Source organism: Triturus cristatus, chromosome 1_2 (assembly GCF_964204655.1).
Source record: "Triturus cristatus chromosome 1_2, aTriCri1.1, whole genome shotgun sequence".
NCBI classification, from domain to species: domain Eukaryota; kingdom Metazoa; phylum Chordata; class Amphibia; order Caudata; family Salamandridae; genus Triturus; species Triturus cristatus.
This window is the reverse complement of record NC_140580.1, coordinates 448,666,149-448,690,180: the sequence shown is the minus strand read 5'-3', so window position 1 is coordinate 448,690,180 and position 24,032 is coordinate 448,666,149. Positions and strand designations below refer to the sequence as shown.

The window sequence follows — 24,032 nt, the reverse complement described above, 5'->3', positions numbered from 1 at the left end:
GGTGCCGCTGCTTTGGAAACAGGCTAGAGTTAAATCCCTTCTCAAAAAACCAAATTTAGACCCTGAAGATTGGGCCAACTACCGCCCGATTTCCTTGCTGCCGGGGATCGGTAAATTAGCCGAAAAACATGCCAATTCTATACTGGCAGGTTTGCTTGAGGAAAATAATCGCCTCCACTTTACCCAGACAGGCTTCAGGCGTCATCAGGGCACGGAGACCGCCCTGCTTGCGGTGGTCGAAGAGTCAAGAAAGATCTTGGACAATGGAGGCTGCGCTGCGATCATTTTATTAGATCTCAGCGCAGCCTTTGATACGGTCAATCATCAAATTATGGTCCAAAGATTCAGGGAGATAGGAGTAGCAGGGACTGCCCTTAAATGGCTGCAGTCCCTTTTGGCTGATAGATCATTTGCGGTTTTTGAAGAGGAGGCTCTCTCTAATCAGACTCCTTTGCACAGTGGAGTCCCCCAGGGGTCCTCTCTTAGCCCTACCATGTTTAATATCTATATGAGGCCCCTCGCAGAGGTGGTGGCCCCCTGAGGGATCCACACTGTCATGTACGCTGATGACACCCAGTTGGTGGTCTCTCTCAGTCAACAAGATAGAGTGAAACCAACTTTGACCGCCTGTCTTGAGAAGGTTTTTGAGTGGATGAAGTTGTCCTTTCTCAAACTGAATGGTGCCAAGACAGAAATTATGATCTTGGGCCATGCGTCCCCCACAAATTTAGATCTTATGTGGCCCAGCTGTCTTGGCCCTTCTCCTGCTCCCAAGACGCAGATTAAGAGTCTGGGTGTATGGTTCGACTGTAATCTCAATTTTACAGTACAGGCACGCAAAGTGGCGGCTAGTTGTTATAGCCTTCTTAGGATGATGAGGAAGATTCTTCCCCTTCTTCCGTTTGAAGCTAGGTGTGTGCTGGTGCAAGCTCTTGTTCTTTCACGGCTGGACTATGCGAATGCAGTTTATTTGGACGCGTCACTAGGAAACACAAAGATTCTTCAGACGGTTCAGAATTGTGCAGCTCGCCTTTTAATGAACGTCCCGAAGCGCAGCTCGGCTAAGTTGGCTATTAGACAGCTGCATTGGCTTTCAGTTCTGGAGAGAATTAGGTTTAAGGCTATGTGTATTATTCATAAGTCGCTTGGGGGTACTGGTCCTTCTATAATTCAGCCTATGGTGCAATTATACTTGACTAATAGAACTCTTAGATCCAGTAACAAACGACTTCTTGTAGTTCCTCTGATTAAAAGGTCACGGACGGGAGGGCGTCGGTTCCCCTACAATGCGGCAAAGTTCTGGAACCAGCTCCCGCACTATATCCGTCTTTGAGCAGGATTATCTCGCATTTAGGAGGCAGTTGAAGACTTTTCTCTTCCCGTAAGTAGTGGTGAGTGATAAGATGTCATAGTAAGCGCTGGGATGCCTTCGGGTAGCCATGCGCTATACAAGTCCGTATTCATTCATTCATTCATATGGGCTGAGGGAGCAAATACCCATACACTTCTGGGACCATAGCAGGCTGCCAGAGCCAATCAAAAGGTCTGGTCTCCTATTTTCAAAAATGGAAATGCTCCTCTAGTCCTGGAGGAACATCTTTCTGATGTTGATGGACACATTTTACAGCTCCATGCCAAATGCTTACAGTAAGTCACATTTAAACTGACTTGGGTGATATGTATTATAAGAATTCAGAGTTTTAGTTGATGGGGTGGTGTGAGAACCCACCTCAAACAATACTTAAAATCCTTGTCCGGGTGAATCGCAACAGTCACTAAATAAACGGTGCACACCACACAAGACAAAATTCCAAACCAATTTTGAACAGTAGATAATATTTTAATAATTAAAATTACACCAAAACGACAATAAATAGAACCAGCTAATTGAGTTTGGAACGGAAAGCTTTTTGTTTTCATGCAGGAACAAGAGAACATTCTAACTGTACTTTCTAAAATAAAAATGTAAATTACGACCTTATAATTAAATTAGAATTGCTATTAAAATGAATCATTTACTTATTTTCTAGCTGTGCCCATACTGAATTTAGTACTCATTGAGATAATAATGTAAACCAGTGATATCCTATGGGAGAGACAGCCACAGTGAAAAATAGTTTGGGGAGTTTTTCACTGCCAGAACATGTAAAACATTAATTTCTACATGTGGTACTTTCAAATACCATGCACAATGCCTTATAGGGCAATACGAATTACCTCAGGGGTGACAAAGATATTAAAAAGGAAGGTTTAGGACTGTCGGGGGGGGGGGGGGGGCGTCAGGTGGTGCACGATCAAGATGGCTGCACACCTGTGAGGCTCTTGTCGCTTGGCAGCACTATCCTGCAATAATCCTGCTCATAGCCCACTTTTACCTGCTGAAATCGCCTGTCACCTACTTCCGAACATCTTCCCTGGCTGCAAAGCGACTTTCAGCCGTATTGTACGTCCCTGGGCTGCTGGGCGTCTGTTTGTGTCCCTGGCCGGAGCGCCGCTGTGTGTCCTGCTGCAGGGGCTGAGGGCTGGAGATCGCAGGCGAGGTACAGGGCTCACATGTGCGGCGTAGGCCTCGGATGCGGCTCCAATCAGAAGATTAGCGGATCTGACCTCCCTTCTGGATCGCCAACACATACTGCCAATATCCGGGATACTCCATCACACCAGCGGCAACGATCCAGATTACTGCCGTGAGGGGCTACTGGCATAATTTAAAAAAAAATGCGGGGTGCCCTCCCGCCCGGTTGCGCACACTCCCCTGCCTTCGTCCTCAACAGTCACCTTCGCACAGAGGCCAGGGTTGTCTACCCCCCCACCCCCAGAGTCTGGGACGGTAAACACTTCCGCTGTGACTTGCTGCATGACAGAACACCTTCCTCTGCCTGCCTGGCTGCGCTTGATCCATGCGCTCGTGGTGCCACTGGAGGGAAGGCACCTGCCCCGGCTGGACCTCTGGGACTGTGTGGCATCTAACCTGCATCGGCTGCTGTCGACGAGCGCTGCGCTGACCCCCGCTAGGCGTAGTGGAGACCCCGGCCCATGAACACTCCTCCATAAGTCTTGGGGATATCTCTTACGCTCATAAAATGATGATAGGACTACCTCCAATGCTTCGCTGCGAGAGTCCCCTCCGGGGACAAATGGACAAACTTCTTAAGGTCATTGCTGCCAAAAATGAAGATTTGGAAGCGCGCAGCAGGCGCAACAACATATGGGTTGTAGGGATTCCGGAGAGTACCAACACGGGTCGCATGGAGGATTTTGTCGAGCGTCTCCTGATGAGCACATTTGGCGTCGATGCCTTCTCGCCGCATTTGATAGTGGAGCGTGCGCACCGTTCTCTGGGCCCTCGTCTCCCTCCAGGAGGCAACCCCCGTCCAATTATAGCTCGTCTGCTTAATTTTCGTGATCGAGACAGTGCCTTGAAACTAGCCAGAGAGTACAAGGATTTACAGTATGAGGGCGTAGCATTCACCATTTATCCAGACTTCACGGCAGCAGTTCAGGAGGCCTGCCGGAAGTTCCTTCCCGCCAAACAGAAACTTCGCAAGGCACAGATTGACTTCGCTCTCATGTACCCTGCCCGCCTGCGCCTCACACATCAAGGTAAACAACACTTCTTTCTGAATGCACAACAAGTGGAGGACTTCCTCAAGAACATCAAAAATCACCCCCACAACGGAATGACGGAGCTCGCCCCTCGAGATCTGCATCTCCAGCGGCGGAGTGACGCATCAGCAGCACCTAGCTTCCCAATGTTGTTATACGTCGACATCCATAATTGCTTCCAGGACAGGTGTTGGACTGCCTTTGAACTCTGATCTTCACAATTAGCGGCTACGTGTGCATGGCCCGTGAACCAGGCAGTACCATTGTTTTTTCAGATTTGTGGCAGTCGCTGTACGGGAGTCAGATAAGTACAATAAGAGACATAAGTGTACCATTGTGGTTAGGCATACATTATGACTGTAATATGAACAATGCCAAGGACCCCCCCTTCTCCATGCTCTCCTCCCTCGTGAGAACAGTTCCTGCCATTCACTGGAGAAGGGTGCATATCATGTGCCTCTAGTGACCCCCCTTGCGTGTTCCCCCTAACATTTTACGTATTTGATTTGGACTATAATGGGTTGTATGAGAAGGGAATTGGGTGGGCTATAAAATACCGGCACGTTTGGGGTGCTGTTGTGGGTGGGGCTGGGTAGGGGTTTGTTGTTTATTCCTTCATTGTTCGCACCTACTCAGCAGGAAGTCATGTGGATACTTGACAACAGCTGCATGCATAGCAACATAACTCATATCCATCAGACGTAATCTCGACCACACATACATGGCCCCATCTATTGAGGTGCAAAACATACACCTGCTCACTTGGAATGTTAGAGGCCTAGGAGATCCTTGCAAACGTCGCCAGATCTTTGCGTACTTTGACAGACACCAAATCCATATAGCTATGCTGCAGGAGACACACTTTGATCCGCGTCGCCCCCTGCCTTTGCTAGTAGATGGGTGAAGGATAGGGTCTTCTCCTTTTATTCTACATACTCGAGAGGTACGGCGATCCTTTTTAGGAAGAGTGTCCCGTTCATACTCGGGGGGGGGGGTAGACCATGACTCACAAGGACGGAGCTGTATGATCTGGGGCAAACTAGGGTCACATTCGGTTACACTCGTCTGTTGTTATGGTCCTAATGTAGACGACCCTGACTTCTTTACTACACTCTGGTGGCGAATTCTCGCTGTTGGCTCCACGTACATTATTTGGGGCGGAGACTTTAACATTGCATTTCACCCCTCTCAGGACTGATCTAACCCCCTTCTGCACCACTACACAAAAGCACGAGGCATACTGACAGACAATCGCAGATCATGGCGTCCTCGATGCATGGAGGCATGTGCACCCCGAAACATTGGAAGGGACACACCACACAACAATGCATGCAACCTGGGCACGCTTGGACTATTGGGTTGTCTGCCGTGGGGTGGGTACGTGGATAACCAGCGTGGAACATCTTGCCAATACGTATTCAGATCATGCACCGGTGCAGCTGACGCTAGCTCCTCCAGATTCACTCTCTTCTTCTAGAAGCTGGAGGCTCATGCCAGATGCACAACTGGACTCTGTTTTCCGGGCAGAACTCGGTGTGGAAATTACTGAGTTCTTTCAAAGAAATATTAGTTTGGTTATACAGGTGGGTGTTGTCTGGGAAGCTTTTAAGGTTACGATACGAGGCTTCTGTATTGCGAAGAGCTTCGGGGTATTGCGTGACATACGTAATTATCTGCGTAAACGTGACGGTGAATTGAAGCAATTAGAGGACAGCATGGGGCACGATACAACTGGGACAGTACAGGCTTTGCTCAGGGATAGGCTGACTGACTAAAGAGATACCACTGAGAGGAAATTGCGCTTCAGGGGTAAATACCACACTGCCCGCAAGTATGGGGAGGGGGGGAGGCCAGGAAAGGCTATGGCAATGGAGATCCCTACACCCCGGATTTCTACCCACATATAAGAGGTCCATAATGGCGAGGGCATACGTCACAGGCATAACCAGAATATTCTTGGGGTATTTGTATCATTCTATTCCGACCTATACAGCACTCTTAGGGCGCAACCCCCCCGATTTCTCTTCATTCCTGAGAGACATTACTCTTGACTGGCTTGGGAATGATCAAAGGGAATTTTTGGCGGCACCCCTTGGAGTTGATGAGATAAGGACAGCAATTATGTAGATGAGGTCAGGGAAAGCCCCAGGGCCTGACGGCCTTCCGAATTATTTCTACAAAACATATGCTGATCTGCTGACCCCCGTACTGAAAGAGGTTTATGAAGAGGCGCAGCAACGCGGACTCCTCCCAGAATCGCTCAGAGAGGCCCTTATTACCTCGCTGTTGAAACCTGGCAAGCCCGCTGATTCATGAGATTCCTACCGTCCTCTTTCCTTGATCTATAATGACATGAAAATTCTCGCCATAGTACTGGCAAACAGGCTCAGCCTGCTGATGGACAAGCTGGTATTACCAGATCAGGCAGGTTTCATTCCCGGAAGAGCAACATCACACAATCTTTGCACCCTCTGTTGCACCCACAATGTTTGAGTGGTTTGGAAGGCGAAAATGTCCTCAGGAGGCTAAAACATGCACAAGCTGAAGTATAACAATCACATTAGCAATTTAATGGCTACCTTCTTTCACTTTTTTAATTGACACAAACTAGAATATGCAAAAGGGGAAAAGAGGGAAAACAACAGGCACATGATACGCATAATGAACTATTGCCATTATTTCTTTTTACTGTTTACCTAAAGACTAAGAACTGTGCATAACTATTAACTACAGGTTTTACAACTGTTGTTTCAATGGGGATAAATAGGATTGTGGCTTTTTAAAGTTAAAGTCTTGGCCACCATCTTGGCGAACTGTCTCCTAGGAGACATCACGTCCCTGGTCCATGAGGACCACGAACCCACAACTGGCTCATGAAGGTGAGAAACCGGACAAGCCCGCAGGTGTTATCACTAGACGCCGAAAAGGCGTTCAACATCGTAAACTGGTAATTCCTTGAAGCCACTCTGGATAAATTCAGGTTTGGGCCGAAATTCCATAGTTGGGTGGCACTACTCTATAACCAACCAGTGGCCACGGTGCGAGTCAATTGTAAGTGGTCAGCAATCTTCCCCATCGAGTGGGGGACGCGGCAGGGATGTCCCCTCTCGCCGCTCCTCTTCGCACTGACCCTTGAGTCTCTGGCCTGCACAATCAAGCTATATCCCTCCATCTGAGGTTTTTGTAGTAATCCTGCAGATACCAGCGAGTAAATAATGTCCTTATATCCCGATGACATTTTGCTGTACATTACTTTAGTGCTAGAGGCACTCTTGTGGTCTGACACCCTGTGATGACCTTTTACTACAATTATTTTAACTGACTTTAGAGTGTTATTTTATCCTAGCCTGAATGTATGACGGTCCTGCATATGCCTGTTTCTCTTACAGGTTTCTTTCCTGTAATCTTGCAGTCCTTCAGTGGGAGCTGTCACGGAGTAGGACAGCCTTGGCAAGAACAGAGCGTGTGGGAAAAGAGAGAGAGAGAGAGAGAGAGACAGAGAGAGAGAGAGAGAGAGAGACAGAGAGAGAGACAGAGACAGAGACAGAGAGAGAGAGAGAGAGAGAGAGAGAGAGAGAGAGAAAGAGAGAGAGAGAAAGAGAGAGAGAGAGAGAGAGAGAGAGAGAGAGAGAGAGAGAGAGAGAGAGAGAGAGAAAGAGAGAGAGAGAGAGAGAGAGAGAAAGAGAGAGAGAAAGAGAGAGAGAAAGAGAAAGAGAGAGAGAAAAAGAGAGAGAGAGAGAGAGAGAGAGAGAGAGAGAGAGAGGGAGAGAGAGAGAGAGAGAGAGAGAGAGAGAGAGAGAGAGAGAGAGAGAGAGAGAGAGAGAGAGAGAGAGAGAGAGAAAGAGAGAGAGAGAGAGAGAGAGAGAGAGAGGAGAGAGAGGAAAGAGAGAGAGAAAGAGAAAGAGAGAGAGAAAGAGAGAGAGAAAAGAGAGAGAGAGAGAGAGAGAGAGAGAGAGAGAGAGAGAGAGAGAGAGAGAGAGAGAGAGAGAGAGAGAGAGAGAGACAGAGAGAGAGAGAGAGAGAGAGAGAGAGAGAGAGAGAGAGAGGTGTGGAACATAGTTTTTGGTCTCGAAATGCACACATGTGCTCGGTGTTGTACATTGAGAGATGAAGTATGTGAATCTATAAGCAGTTGTGCACAATTGTGCATTATGTTGTACATTGACGACAATTATGAAGTTCTTACTATTGGCTTTGACATGGCCTAATGTCATCCTTTTTTCTGACTTTGCCTTGCTTCAGCTTTTCTGCGTGCACAGCAGCGCTTGCAAGTTGTTTGGGTTATTCACGTTCAAGGTCTTTTTGTTTTTGTGAGAGATTGTTTATGTACCCGGAAAGCTTTGTAAGCTTCGTCAAGATAAAGGCTGGAACATGCGAGATTTGGAGAAGGGGGGACGTGAGAACTTCTTCCTGCCATGGGAATGCTTGCTTGGAACCTGGCCAGTTCTGTTAAGATTCCTCTGGCCCGGGGGGAGGTCTTTCTCGAACCTTCTAGTGTGCTTTGAGATCATATAACTGAGGGTTGTTGACTCAGAAAACGGGTGTATGGAATCTGAGTGGGGACGGACACGTCTACCTCGGAGTGTGGGACCCTGGTTGCTGAGGCTCTCAATCACGTTATAGTTAGTTGAGCTAACTATAACTCACGCGCCCGCAATGCACTAGTGATGACGTCACATATTGCATCACATATTACATCACTCATGACATGGTCAGTGACATCACTGATGACATCTCAAATGACATCACTGATGACATCATCCAGTGAATGTGTGTTTCTGTAAAGTTTAAATATTTTACATATGTATCTATGCCAAGATGCATTGAAGAATGAGTGGATTTACAAGTGCCTGAATGGATTATTAAGTAGGTGCGTGACTGACTCTATTAAGTGAGTGATTGAACAGGTGTTACTGAATGCATGGGTTAGTGACTAAACTGTGTGAAAGTCTGTATTAGTGTCTCAGTTGGTGTATAAGCGGCTGCATGAGTTGGTGAGTAGCTACGTGAGTGTCTATATGGGTTATTGATTTGTTGTCTGAGTATCTGTATGGGTGCCTGAGTGTCTGTGTGGGTGGGTGGGGGTGTGTGTGACTATGTGCATAGATGTCTGACTAGGTGATTCACTGGTTGTATGGATTCAAAAGCGCATCTGGAAAGGGCTGTATGGGTGAGTTAGTGTGTATGGGTGTGTTGGTGAGTGAATGAATGTCTCAGTGGTATATGTGTGAGTACCTACATATGTTTTATGGCAGTATATGTGAGTGTTGGAGTATATAAATGACTATACGTAAGTTATTTGAAGAGTGGGTGTATAAATGAGTGTCTGCTTGTATCAGTGATTGTATAAGACAGTAAGTATGTCTTAATATCTGCATAAATAAGTGATGTGGTGTGTGTATAAATAACGGAGCTGGTGTGTATAACTGTATACTGTATACATGAGTAAATGGGTGTGTGATAGATTCTTTGCATGACTGACTAGGTGTGTGAGTAACTATGGATGAGTGGCGGAGTGTGACTATGTATAGGTGTATGAGTGCATATTATAGTACTGTATTGATGAGTAACTGCATTTATAAGTGACTGGATGCGTGTGTAGACCTAGGAAATAGTGGGTGGTATGTAGTATCTGGCACTGTTGTGTGTATGGTTTCAAAAATAGTAGTCTGTATTTTAGAGTGTGTGTATCAAAGTTTATATTAGGGCATCAGTATGTGCATCAGATTATCACGTGGATGATATCATCAGTGATTTTATTTGAGATGCCATCAGTGATGTCACTGACCACGTCAAGAGTGATATAATATGTGACGTCATCACCAGTGCATTGCGGGCGCGCGAGTAATAGTTAGCTCAACTAACTAGAACGTGCAAATTTCTCTGGTTTTATATGAGTCAAATGTCCAACTAACTATAACGTCCCTGAAACCTATGGATTTTTCAGTGAATTTCCAAGGTTTTTTAAATGCTAATTCCTAACTATAACGTCTGTAAAACCTATGTTTTTTTCAGTGAATTTCGAAGGTTTTTTAAATGTTAATTTCATATTTTAATATTTATGAAACCTATATTTTTTCTATTTTTTTTGTTGTAATATTTTGGAACTCTATTATACTTTTTTTTTATTTGAAAAATTATGTAATTATTTATATCTTCAAAAAAAAAGTATGTACATCTTATTTATTTTTTGGGGAGAAAACGGGACTTCCGTACCGGTAGTGTACCAAGCTCCATCAGCACGCGAATCCTATCCGCCATATTGCTAAACTCGTAAAGGATGCGCATTTCGTATCTGACGGCTTCGTAGCACCGTGTCCCGCCTAACATCATATACGTATGCTCTTCCTATGGAAACGTGGTCCTAACTATAACTACCAACTGGCGACCACCAGTAAGGAAGGGGGGGGTGTGTGTGTTTATCTGATCTCTTATCTCTTGCAGGACGTCCTAGTATATTTGCTTGAGTCTTATTTCATATTATTTGTTGCTTGTTTATTCATCAGTATTATTCATGCATTAAATTTACCAAGTGTGCTAATATTGCTTGCATATAAACATATATATCTCTTTGTGTATTTGAATCTTGTACATTTGGCATCAGGGAAAGCCTTTCTGTTAGAGAGCATTGTGTAAAGTAAAACCCTAAGCCTTATTCTAAAAGAGAGAGAGTCCTTGCATTTTGTAAAATAAAACCCTTTTCTAAAGGTGCTGTGCTTATGTCTTCTGCTTCGCCTTGTGGATTTGGGCTACCGTGTGGATGATTCTGTATTATCTGATAGGCGCAAGCAAGACAATTACCAACCCCGCCACGACGATACAAGCCCTGTTCGAAACGATATCTGACTATGGCTGCAATTTGGGCTACAAAATCTAGTGGAATAAGTCCATGCTCTACTGCCCAACTCACGCCCAAATAGACTGGCCCCAGCCTGGAAAACTGCAAGTAGTGCAAGGGGGCTTCAAATATCTGGGAATATTCGTTACTCCACATCCAGGGGTATGTATGTAGGAAGGAAAACCCAGGGACAATCCTGAATAATTTTAAGTCAGACGTGGAGAGGTGGAGGGATCTCCTCCTCACCCTGCTCGTGCAGGCTGCCATTTTTAAAATGATTACCCTGCCCCAACTGCTATACGCCCTTCAAACTATTGTGGCGGGGGGGAACCCTAGAATAGCGCTCAAGACACTGCAACACAATCCATACAATGGGTGGGGGTGGCACTCCCAGACATAGAGACCTATTACTGGGTATCCCACCTGATACCCATAAACGAATGGATACACAAAAATAGAGACCACCCTACGTACCGCCTGGAGAGGGAAGAAATGCTACTTCATACACACCTATATTATCTCTATGGGGGGATGGGTGGTTCCCGCCTGCTGTCTGCGACACAAGTGACTCTGACAGCATGGGCGAGGGCGACCAAGACCATGGGCTGGACGGGTCGGATCATGAAGAACATGCCGCTCTGGGAAGGGGCTTGGTTCAAGGAGCTACATAAGTTCAAAGGGTTTGAGACCTGGGATTTCCTGGAGATCTCCACAATAGGAGACATCATTGAAAAAGGGGAGCTCAAAACATGGGCAAAGCTCAAGCAGGAATACGACCTGAATAACTCCCAATTCCTCAAATACGCACAACTGCGTCATGCATGGCAGACGGAGAATATTCAACGCAAACAACTTCCGGAATACGTACCTTAAGAGGGCAGGCTCCTGTAAGAAGGATTAACACATAAGGCGGTCTCCTTTACCTATAAAACTATCAATAACAACATCCCGGATGGGCTGGTAGGGCTCTGAACACGGTGGGAGAAGGAGGTGGGGTTCATGGAGGACATAGACTGGGAAGCAGCATTAATGCACCCCAGAAAAGTTGCCATAAAAGGTGAGGCTTCGTCTCATTCAATTGAAGATATTACACCGAACATATTACGACAGGGACAGTCTGCATAAAATGGGAAGGGCAGAATCACCACTCTCACTTGCATCACCGCTAAAAGCGACTTCTTTCACACAGTCTGGGCATGCCCCGAGCTGCAGACATACTGGGTGCAGGTAATTGAATTACTTGAAGTCCTGGGGGTGACGTTACCGATATAACCACGGTTTGTGATATTGGGGATACCGAGTGAGGTAGATGTCACCAGAACACAGTTAATTTTCGCCTCCCTAGGGCTGGCAGTAGCCAAGAGGGATATAGCCAGGAGATGGGGGGGTGGCTGACAAACCTACCATTCAGGAGTGGACGAGGGGAATGGACCTATACATGACGGCTGAGCAAGCCATGTATCGTAGCAGGGGGTGTCCAAAAAAATTTCACAGGTGCTGGGACCCATGGAGAAGACATTTTGGGCAGAACATGGGAGACGACACACAACAGTCCATAACACGCACAACACAGGGAACTCCTGCAAGGGGGTCTCAGAGAGAACCGCCCTAGAGAACACACTCGGTGGCTATCCACTACTGTTTCCTGGTCCCAAACGCAACAGCATAACCGAAATGAGAAGACACTGGTGGTGAATATAAACCTACACAAATCAAAGTGGGTGGGGGTGGGGGTTGTGGCTATGTTGATGACGACCACGTTTCTTATTGTATGCAATCTATTATCGTAGATGTACTATGTAAGAACTGTATTGTGCTAATTGTTCAATTGGAAAATAAAAAAAGAATTATAAAAAAAGAAGAAAAAAAAAAAAAAGAGTACTTTTACTGCTTTATCCCAAGCTGCAGTGTTGCTGAGCTTGGTGTACACTGGTTAAACTCTGGTTCCTAGGGGTAGGCGAGTCAACAAATTAACAAAAGAGCCAAGGGTCGAGTCTGACTCTAAGAGCCAATGCATGAGCTTGCCTTGAAAATATTTGCAAGTCAATCAAACAACAAATATCATGTCAGTTTTATGGCAAGGTGTCTTCACAACTCCCAAAAAGTGGATTTCCTATACACAGGGTAGCTTTTCAGATTAGTACACCAAATTATATCTCTTCAATGTACATTTATTAAACATGCAAGTTTTTAAACATGCATTGAGAAACATTCCTGCCTCCATCCTGATGACAATGCTATTAGTGAATTCAGATGCAAGTCAGCAATCTTGTGTACTCTATATGCGACCTTGATTGCTATTATACATACAGCAACATTGTAAGCAACTGAATCAAACACAGGATTGCAGAGCGAAAGAGGCTCGGTGAAAAAAAGTACTTACCTAGGATAACACAATTTGGTCAAGCAGGGAAGCCAGGATTGATTCCAGGTGTCCCAGTTTCACACTGTACAATTCAGCCAGCTATTTCTTTCTCACATCAAAGGTTAATGCTTTGTTCTTAATTCTAGGAGAATGAGATTAGAGCATCTGTGACCAAAACAATCCATGTTTTATTTTTGGCTGTTTTACACAGCGCAAACCTTGCCTAATAGCATAACATTGCTTCACAACAGACACATACTACATTACACCTTTTTTCATCACAGACAGATTTGCTGGGATTCACAGGAAGCTGACCCAATACTGGATTTGAACCTGGTTCTCCATGTTGTGTGGTCAGCAGCTGTAGCTATTAGGCCATATCACTTTTTTTTTTCCACTTGCACTCAGTTTACACCCATTACATTTGTGGAATCTTTACCATCTTACTTGAAAGTGCGTGTTCTTCATTGAGAGTTTGAAATGAATTTTTTGGTTTACGTTTTGAATTTTTTATCATCATCGCTGCACTGGAAACATGAATTAGCTTCTAATTTCCCTGTGTAGACCTGCGTGGCTGTCAGGGTTCGGTCGGTGACACAAGATAAGTATAACGCCACTAACCTTTGTCTGGTAACCAGCAGGGGCGATGGTAGCTGTGCAACCCCCCCACTCCCCCTAAACGCCCACTCCCGCAGAGGGAAGACACCCTACTGTGCAAGGTTGCGCCCAGGGGAAATGGGGAAAGGGATAAAATAACAAAGGATGTTGCAGGTGTGGTTGATCTCCCAGGTCTGGTCTAGGAGACTATGGACACCTTCCTGTTCGGAAGCACTGGAGAAGGGAAGAAAAATACAACAGGTAAGAGGATTTACCCTAACTACTCTGTTGGTCGTTTTCCCCTATATATCTACTCTATCTCCCAACTCACCAGGATTTCCTGCAACCCGGAAGCAACTCCTTGCTTATGAACCTATCAATGCGCGATAAAAGGAAGACTCAGTTGACTGGAAAGATGCACTTAAACATAGTACCCCCAGGGGCACCCCGCTTTCCCCCCTCCCCCAAATTAGGATACCCAATGAAACACAAGAAACAGTTGTAAGTGGGTAACAAATGCTGCAGGTTTATTACATAATTCCAGTATATGTAATGGGTGGGTTATCTTACGGGCGATCCAAGGGCAGGCGACCATCTACTTCACCTGCCCGCCTGATGAGCCGGGCAGCGCGGGAACGACCCGCAAGTGCTGCCCCCCAAGTGATTCTTTTTACGATCACGTGCCGTTGAAATTCTACTCACGCCCCCCCTCTCGGGGCGGAGCGTCGCATAGCAAGCCCCCGGTTGTTCAGGCCCACAACCGCCCGCAGGACTAGCGGGGCGCCGACCGGCTTCCGGGACCTCTCTGGAGGCTCCTCGTTTTGGCTCAGGCACCACGTGGTGCCGCGCAGAGGTACCCTTTGTACCGGCCTGCTTCCAGATCGCGCTGTAACTCCGCCTGCAACGAAAAGGAAAACATTACAACGCTCAGAAACCCCCCCCCCAACCACGCCTACGCCGGGTAAGCGGTAGGGAGGGAAAAGGCGAGGTGGGCGACAAAAGAGGTCGCCAGTGAGGGTGGGGGAAGGCTAAATAGCCTCCCCCTCACACCTGGGCCCGGAAGTGACGCGCATTGCGCGTCACTTCCGGCCCTGACACGGAGGGGGGCACCAGTCTGTGTCCCTGCCCCCCCCCCGAAGGGAGGGAGTGGGGAGGGGTGACCGGGGCCCCGGGGCCACTAAGGCGCCGACCGCCGAGTGGCCCCCTGCGGGGGCCGCGGTCAGCGGCAGAGTCCTCAGATGTCGATGGTAGAACCAATGACAGATGACGTATTTGGAGTCAATGTTCTATCCAACACAGAATATCCTCCAGGAAACGGTAAGGGACTGGGTGCGAATGCCACTCTTTCTTCAGAGCACTGCAAACTGAAATAGGATAACTCTCCTAGGAAACGGGTACTGCCCCTTTAAGTGCACAGAAGGTTCAAAGAGAATACGAATTACAACTCTCCGGTAACTATGGAGCGGTTGCATTCACCGCTTTGCTATTACCCGGAAAAGCTGCAACTATGCTTAATTAAAAGGTCACTAATTGCCCTCAGCAAAAGGCGGACACGGAAATCCGCGAGGCTCTCACACGTTCGTCCGCTGAGTGCCGTGAGTGTGAGGTCTGATATTGTGGTCTCAATTGAAACTCCGGGGTTTCTTTGAAGCTTGAATGCGGTTCGCTACCGCGGTTCAGAACAGTTAAGGCAGTGCACCGGCGCTACCTCGGGAATACCTGTGGCTCCTTCGCGCCGTTCCCTCGTACGGAAGGTCACTCCACTGTAGAGCGCTGGTCTGGCTCAGCCGACAGGAGAGACGCTGCATATACTTCCCACTGGTATCCGGCGGGGAGCACCATTCGCCATTATCCTCTCAAGGTCCGGATTGTCAAGCACCTTCCTCTTGAGGAGGAGGTGCTTATGTACAGGGGCTGCCCTAGCCTCTTTTTGAGACAGCCCACAGGTTGCTGGGTAATGTAGTATCCCGGGCCTTTTCTACACCAGCCCCCGGGATTGCGAACCTGTTTGGGGCACAGTAGTGCCTGTCGTGCGGTCGCTCCACGGGTGAGCGCTACAGTGGCTCTTTACAACACACCTCCGCTATCGGTATTACTACAGGGGTAGGTTGCAGGGCTCCTAGATGACATGAAGCAAAGTGGGCTGGTTAAGGTCAAGGGGCTTCTGACAGCCCTTCTGTTAAATAAGCAGAAAATACCACTGGGTAAAGAAAAGTCATCAGTCTGTGGTGAAAGAGTGGAAGGCAAGAGAGTTGCATCAATTAACAAGCACATAGGATTCGAGGTGAAAGAAAGATGCAGATACATGCAGTCTGTGGTGAGAGTGGAGGAGAGATAATGATAATTTATTGCAAGAGGGGCGAATAAGAGGACCATCACAGAACTTGTGGTGAGATGGTCACGGCGCATGGAGCTGTTGGTGAGAGAGTGGAGAACAGAGTATGAAACCTGTAGTTCAGAGAGGTGGGGAAGTTTGTGTACAATGTCTATATTTCTTCCTCTTCATTTAGAGTGGACCCATCTGTAAATAAAGTGTTGTATGTTACCAAGACATGTACGTTATATTAACAGAGCTTGTAAAGCGCACGTACACCAAACGGTTTCATGGCGCTAGAGTCCAGGGCGTGCAGCAACAGTGAGTGTTTTGTCATATACCTGGCGGAACAGCCAGGTCTTTAACGGATTCCTTAACTGTGCGTATGAGGTCTGTGATCTAATCTCCACAGGGAGAGAGTTCCAGAATTGAGGGGCCAAGACCGCAAATCTTAGTCCCCCGTGTTTCTTTTGTTTAAAGGATGGGATGACCAAAAAATTCAGATGAGAAGACCTGAGGTCCCGAGAGGGGACATAGCGCTTAATCAGAGAGGATACAAATGCTGGACTGTTGCCATAAACAGCTTTAAATGTGAGACACTCCAGCTTAAAGGCACAGCATTTGGCTATTGAGAGCCAGTGTAGACTTTTCATTAATGGTTTAACATGGTGCCATTTGGGCTGGTGGGAGATTAATCTGGCTGCTTGATTTTGTACCAGCTGCAGGCGTTTTAGTTGATATGCCAGGATACCTGCATAGAGTGAGTTGGCATAATCAATGCGGGAGATAACCAAGGCCAGTATGATTTGGGTCAGGGCTTCTGTAGTCAGAAATCTACCGATCTTCCTGATCCTTCGCAACTGGAAGAAACAGGAGGAGACCACTGTCCCGATCTGATCTTTCACAGATAGGTCACTGCTGATAATAATACCCAGACCTTTAATCGAGCATCCTGAGAGTGGGGGGTTTCCTAATTGGGGTGGCCAGAAGTTGGAGTTCCAAGGGTTGGCTGGCCCCCCAGTTAGGATCAACTTCATTTTATCTGGATTTAATTTTAAATGATTACTATTCATCCATTTACTGATAAATCGCATGGTGGATTGAAAGTTGAGAACAGAAAACGCTGATTGATGGATATCAAATATCAGTTGGAGGTCGTCGGCATAGTTGAAGGTGACAACCTTCCTTTCTCCGAGATAGCGAATATCGGGCAGTACGTACAGATTAAAGAGACGTGGTGAAAGAGAAGAGCCCTGGGGAACTCCGCAGGTCAGTTTCATTTTGTCAGAAAAGATATTAGCAAGGCGAACTGCTTGAGAGCGGTTACTAAGAAAGGATGAAAGCCACTTAAGAGCCAGGCCCTGGATCCTGGCGTTACTGACACTGTTGATCAAGAGTTTGTGGTCGACCGTGTCGGAAGCCGCCGAGAGATCAAGAAGTACCAGGGCCTGGGTGATGCCCTTATCAGCCCCCCCTTCTAAATTCCTCCATGACCGTGAGGATGCCCGTCTCTGTCGAATGTGCTTGTCGGAAGCCAGTCTGGTGAGGGTCAAGATAGTGGGAACATTCAATAAAAGAGCTGTGACAACTAGCCATGTGAGTTTCCAGAACTTTAGCTAAATACGGGAGCAGGGAGATAGGGCGATAGTTAGGGCTAAGGGAACTGACCCTTGTTTCTTTAGGATTGGAAGAATTTCTGCGTCTTTAAATACATTTGGAACAATGCCCTGCTTAAGGGAGTCATTCAGGAGCGAGAGAGGGGGGTCCGGGCAGGTGAGAAAAGCTTCCCGTAATATGTGTGGGGGACAGCAGTCAGTGGGGGAGCCAGATCCAACCTTCCTTAGTAGGCTAAAAAATACTTCCCTAGTGATAAAAGGGATCTGAACTAACAGGAGAGGGATTCTAGATATGAGCGGTGGAGTTGTAGGAAAAGTATTAGTAGGAATGCTAGACTTGATGTGACAATTTTTTCAATAAAATAGGTGTTAAGTGAGTCACATAGGGTTTGAGTGGGGGCGGGTTTTGCTGTGACCCTCTCTGGTTTAGATAGTTCATCCACAATAGCAAAGCTTTCCTTGGACTTGTTAGCAGAGCTCAAGATCTAGTTAGAAAATTAATCAGCCTTAGTTTGTAAAATGGCATTTTTATATTCCTTGAGCTGGATTAGGAAAATATCTCTTTTGTCTGAGGCGTAATTTCATCTCCAGTTGCGTTCTGCTTGACGCAGGGCAAGTTTCTTTAGTTTTAGCTCGGCAGAGAACCAGCGATGAGCATTATGAGGCCTCATAATCTTGGGTTTCTTGATGGGGGTGAAGCTGTCACTGGCAAAATCAAGCCAGGATTTAATACTTTCTGCTTGGTTGTTACGCGACTGCTGCTCTGGTGGGGCTGTAGTAGCCAGCACCGTGCAGAAATCACCTATGTTAGCGCGACTACAGTTTCTTGCCATACGGCGCCCCTTCAAATGGGGCATCGTTAACTGAACAGTGGAAAGAGTAAATGTTATGAGATAGCGATCTGACCAGGTGCACGGAGGGATCAGTAAATTAGAGATCGTCAGATTGGATGTCCAAATCTGGTCAAGAATACGGCATTTTATGTGAGTCACAGCAGTCACATGCCGAGTACAATTCATCCCAGAGAGTAGATCTGCATGTTCAGCAGAGCTAGTACTCTCCCTGAGATCAATAGCCCAATAATTAAAATCTCCAATTATGTGGATTTTTGCATAGTTAATGGCTAAGTGAGAGATCACTTTGCCCAATAACTGATGGAATAATGGCATAGGACAAGGGGGTCTGTACAACAGTGCACAGATAAAAGGAGACGGAGGAGACTCGAGTTTTATAATTAAGCTGTTGACTGATGGAGAACCCGCAACAGCTAGCGATGTGAACTATAATTGTCTGGTGTATAATAACCGCAACACCTTCTACTACTTTACCCGTAGTCCTATTAGCCAGAAGAATATAATACTATCAGGTACCGCTGCCATTATGTCAGGGGCAGACTTTTCAGTGAGCCAGGTTTCGGTAAGAAGGAGTATATCTGGATTGTCCTAATCCAGAAGCGGAAAGATTTCTAATTGGTGATTGACCAGCGAACGAGTATTCAAATATGTGACTGTAAGTATCTTTTGCTCCTGACACTGGGGGAGAGACGGTTTGGGAGTAGGCTCCTGTCTGATATGAAGGCTTTTGGTTAATTTCAGGCTACATTTCTCTGTACTTTAAGCTACCCATGTTTTCAAGTTTAGCGCAGGTAATAGTATTAATTGGCTTGGTAAGTTGCAAAGATTTCAACTCTGTATGGGAGTAGCGAAATAATTGGGCATGGAGACTGGACCTTGGTCCCGGCGCAGACAAGCTTGTCTGGGGCGCGCCTGCTGCGCGCATCCTCTGTGCTCACACGCTGAGGCCGTCATTTTAAGGCCAAGTGTGGTGATTAGCTCCTCCCCCTCCCACAATGATGTATGAAGCCTATGTTGTGAGGAAGCAGAAAAGTATGATGGATTCTTTGAGTCAGTGGAAGAGATATGGACTCAGCAGTCAGGGATTGAAAGGTAAGTGGTTTACGCCTATGGCAAGAAAACAGCTTGGTAGATCAAATGTTGTTTTAAAAGGATTTGCAAGTAACAAATGGTGGTATGGGGACAGGGGAGATCCGGCGTATGCGCTGGAACGGCAGCTTATGGGGTGCCACACGCTGCATACGCTCCTATACTCGGCGCCGTTGAGGGGTGCGCTGCCACCGGTCACACAGGTAGTGTTTCGAAACTGGAGGCAGGCTTTGCGCCGTGTGGGATGGTGGCAAACCCTGACTCGGGAGACTCCCCTATGGCATAATGGGCGCCTACCTCATTTGGCGGCACTACAGGGCTTCAAGGGATGGGATGATATTGGTTTCTCAACACTGGGTGATGTAACGAGAGGGACGACACTGAAATCTTTTCATGAGTTACAGAGGGAGTTCCATATGCCGCGAGAGCAATTTTTTAGATATCTCCAGCTCCGGCACGCCCGACTTGGTGGGACTGGAGTCGCTTCCCGATTTTATCCCATTGGAGGCGAAAGTCTTCATGGGGGACCTACCGGATAAAAAGATCTCCAGGATCTATCAATCCCTGGTTATACACAGCTCCCCCACACTGAGAAAACTTCGGGGGGATTGGGAGGCAGACGTGGGCGCCCTAGAGGAGGAGGACTGGAGGGAGGCGCTGGCCGCCCCGCGAGGTGCAGCAATAGCTATGAGGCTCCGGTTGGTTCAAATTAAATACCTACACAGGGTGTATTTCACAAGAACGCGGTTGTGGCGGGCGGGACTGATTGCATCCCTGGAGTGTTTGAGGTGTGGCAGGGAGGAGAGCACATTCTTCCATACTATCTGGCAGTGCGTATCGTTAGATAAGTTTTGGAGGGGAGTGTTGGTGTGCCTCTCGGAAGTGTTGGGGTGGGAGCTCCCCCGATCGCCGCGGCTGGCTATCCTTCACGTCATGGAGGATATAGGGGGTAACATATACAAACGACATCTTCTGTTGCTGGGATTTACTCTGGCCAAGCGGGATATTGCAAGGGAGTGGAAGGCGTCACGAGTCCCTTCCATGACGGGATGGAAGAACGGTTTGGATTTTTGTATGGGGCTAGAGCAGCCCGTCTTTGTGGCCAGGGGGTGCCCACGCAAGCACTATAAGATCTGGAAACGGTGGGCAGACTATCGTGGTCTTTGGCTGGAGCCCCCCATAGAGAGGGAGATCAATACATAGGGATAGCTGTACATGGGAGTCAGTGGCCATGGGGGGGGGGTGCACTGCGGGGGCGCGAACTATGCAAGGGGAGAGCGCGATGGATGGAAGTGGGAGAGTAGGACTAGGTGGAGGAAGTGCGATCACAGGGTGTTGGGGGGAGGGGGGGATTCGGGGAGGGAAGTTGAGGGCTTTTGAATATACAATTGTCTATTGCCTGTATGTACATGTATGAAAGATATGGCAGACGTCTCTGGATTACAGGGCTCTGCATGGTGATGGCTAATTTAACACAATAAAAATTTGTTCTTAAAAAAAAAAAAGGATTTGCAAGGCTGCTTTCTAAAGAAGGGCAGGGAGCAAGAGGCTGGGAAGGGCAAGTTTACTTTGGAGGCTGTAGTAATTCATCTATGCAAGCCTATCTTTTGGATTTAAATGGTAGGTGGGACAAGTTGATTTCTTTATCGCGATAGATTAGTGTGGAACTTTGTCTCTTAGACAAGTAGATGTATGTTTTTTAATTCCACACCCGATACCAGGCCTGGCAGTTTGGGCTGGACTGTTCCTACTTGAGTAGACCAAGTTTGAATAGCATATGGCTAGTTTCTGCATAGAGTGCATAGTGGGTAAAGAAATAATGGGCTGGAATGCAGTCACAAGTAAATAAAAGTGGTTGAAATTAATAAAAAAATTCCACCCTTCACTTTTTTATTTTTTGGAAATGCACAAGTGTAGTATGGTCTACCTTCACACAGTCATAAACAGGACTTTTGTCCCAACAATTGGTCTGTACGAAGGGCTGAGAGTACAGGTGTCTCATACAAAGCATGCTTAACGTCTTCAAACACCTCCTGAAACTTAGCAGCCCAAATCATTTATTTGGGTTGCATTGCTGATATCAGTCCTTTGATTACATTCGGTTCCCAGATAACGTACAGGAGGGATCTACATCAGTGCCACATGAGTAACAAAAATGTTATCATTTGTCAATGTTATTTGCTATGTGATGTGACTAGTATGTCCCCTGCGTTGTGTGCGGTCATGTTCCCCTGCCGTGAGTGCCCATCTGCATGCATCTGGTATCCAGGTTTTTTATTTTAGCAATGGAGTCCTGCTGATCTAGCGTGTGTGCTGAGGAAAAGGCCTGCCTTTTGATGTAAAGTGCCTGCCTTCTGCCTGAAGGGGCGCTCCAAGCACATACTCATTGACAGATGGTGGAGAATGTCGATTCTCAGAGGTTTAGTGCATAGAGAATCGTGATTTTATTAAAGACAAGGAGGCTAACATTCTATTAACTACTTCTGAGCAGCACCTTAAAAGCTTTCTTAGAATAAACATGAAGTCACAATAACCAGAACTCCAAACACCATAAACCAACATTCCAGGCTCATCCTCTTTTGTTTCTGGCTCTTCCTCAACGTCTTCTCACTTCTTCTTTCACTTTCTTCGAACTTTCCTTAAATCCATAATCAATCTAAATCCAAACAAATAAAATGTGAGAACAAACTAACCAATAGTCAACCAAACGTTAAACTTTTCCAAATATCTGAAGGAAAAAAAAAAACCAGAATTAACCCTCTTCTCCACTCCAGGGTGAAAGGGAGGGATAATGCTAGCCTCATTGTCTATAATTAAATCACGATTCTCTATGCACTAAACCGCTGAGAATCAACATTTTATGGCAAGACAGGAGGCTAGCATTAAGCATGTTTAAAGTTCTTTAAAACCCCTTCTGAAACATGCTTCACTGGTCTGAAATAAAAATCACGAAACACTATCTTTCGACCAATCTGCTGCTTTCAAAATCTCACTCAGACTACCTCCTGCTTCATACACTTTTGAAGCCATTGCAGCAGGCACAGAATGAGCTTTACATCTATCTGGATTCACTCCTGCCTCACGCATTGCACCTTTCACCCATCTTGCAATAGTCGCTGCCGACACCGCCTTATACGACTTGACATACAAAATTAACAGTTGATCCGTACCAGTACATCTGAACTCACTTACCCTCGCTTCATACTCTCTAACACATTTCTCCACACACAACTTAGGATGTTTGTCAAATCTAGGATGAAAAATCTTGTCTGATATAGTTTTGGTTCGCTTTCTACTTTTTTAAAAAACACACCCTCTGGAAGAAAAAATCTCCCTGAAATATCTAACGTTTTCACATCAGAAACCCTCCTGAAAGAAATCAAACACAATAATGTAACCTATTTCCAAGATAGATGTTTTAACGAAAAATACCTGTTATTTTGCCATCTTTAAAACAAATCTGTAAGCAAGCTGACATCTCATAAAAAATTATACCTTGCACCTGGTGGTTTCTTCAAGCGAATTCCTTTCATAATCCTGAAAATCTATTTTTCACAACCTACTGACACACCCTCAACCAACGAATGACCAGCAGCAACAGCTGACCTATAACAGTTTATTGTTCTATAACTCAAACCTTTTTTTAATAAATCTGCCAAACAATTAGCAATTATCACTTCATCTGCCTCAAAAGGATCCAAATCCCTCTCCACGCACCAGCGTAACCAAACCTTTCATGCACTTGAATACCGCTTCTTAGTTTCTTTTGCCCAAGACTCAGATAATAATTTTGAAGCCTCTCCTGATAAATTTGCGAATCTTTCAGATCTCCCGAAATGCTCCAAACTAGAAGGTTGAGCACCCCTGACTCCACAAGAGGATGCTCTCGTCCGTCTACATTTTCTAGAAGTCTCTTCTCTGCCATTAGTAAAAAAGGATCTGCAATTGCCAATTCCATCACGGACGGGTACCAAGCCTGAGTTATCCAGAACGGAGTCTTCAACACTAATCTGCATTTCTGATTCCTCACTTGCATAACTACTTTCAGGATCAAAGAAATGGGGGGGAAAGTATACCCTTTCATTCCCTTCCAATTCAGAGTGAAGGCATCCACTGCAAAAGCTCCTGGATCCGGCCTCCAACTCACAAACCTTTCCACCTGACACGTTAGACGAGAAGCAAATAAGTCCACCTCCAAGGGACCCTTCTCTAACATCCAAAAAACCTTCTGATTTAAATTCCAATCGCTGTAATCCTCTATATTCCTTGAATTCCAGTCCGCTATCAAATTCTCCTTCCCTGGTAAGTACTGAGCTGTCACATTCACTTTCAACTTCATGCAAAATCTCCAAATATCTTTCGCTAACTCTGACAACTTCTTTCAACTGCTCCCTCCTAGTTTGTTTATATAAGTTACTGCAGTTATATGGTCCATTTTCAACAAAATCGAACTTCCTTTCACCTGATCCATCGAATCGCCAATTCTCCTGCCTTCAATTCTAAACAATGTATGTGCTCCAATCGCTAGCATTTAATTCATTTTCCACCTGTCTGATGTTCCTCCAATCTGGCGCCTCAACCTAGATTTCTCGCATCCGTCTCCAACACAAAATCTGGACAAGTTCCAAACATTGCCTATCCATTCCATGCTTCTACATTTTCTAGCCACCATAGCAACCCTTCTCTTGCTTCCGCATCCAATTTCTTCTTGTCTCCATACCAAAGCCCTTTGTTCAGAGCTACTTTCTTCACT

At 46.2% G+C, this 24,032-nt stretch overlaps 1 long non-coding RNA gene across 1 annotated transcript in view; it reads right to left on the bottom strand.

The window, feature by feature from the left end:
• The window catches only part of LOC146867476 (uncharacterized), a 77,371-nt gene that overhangs the window by 20,728 nt on the left and 32,611 nt on the right, over positions 1-24,032 (bottom strand). Inside the window, exon 2 of the long non-coding RNA XR_014961774.1 lies at positions 12,828-12,951. This is a non-coding gene — a long non-coding RNA (uncharacterized LOC146867476). The remainder of the gene's footprint in view (positions 1-12,827; positions 12,952-24,032) is intronic.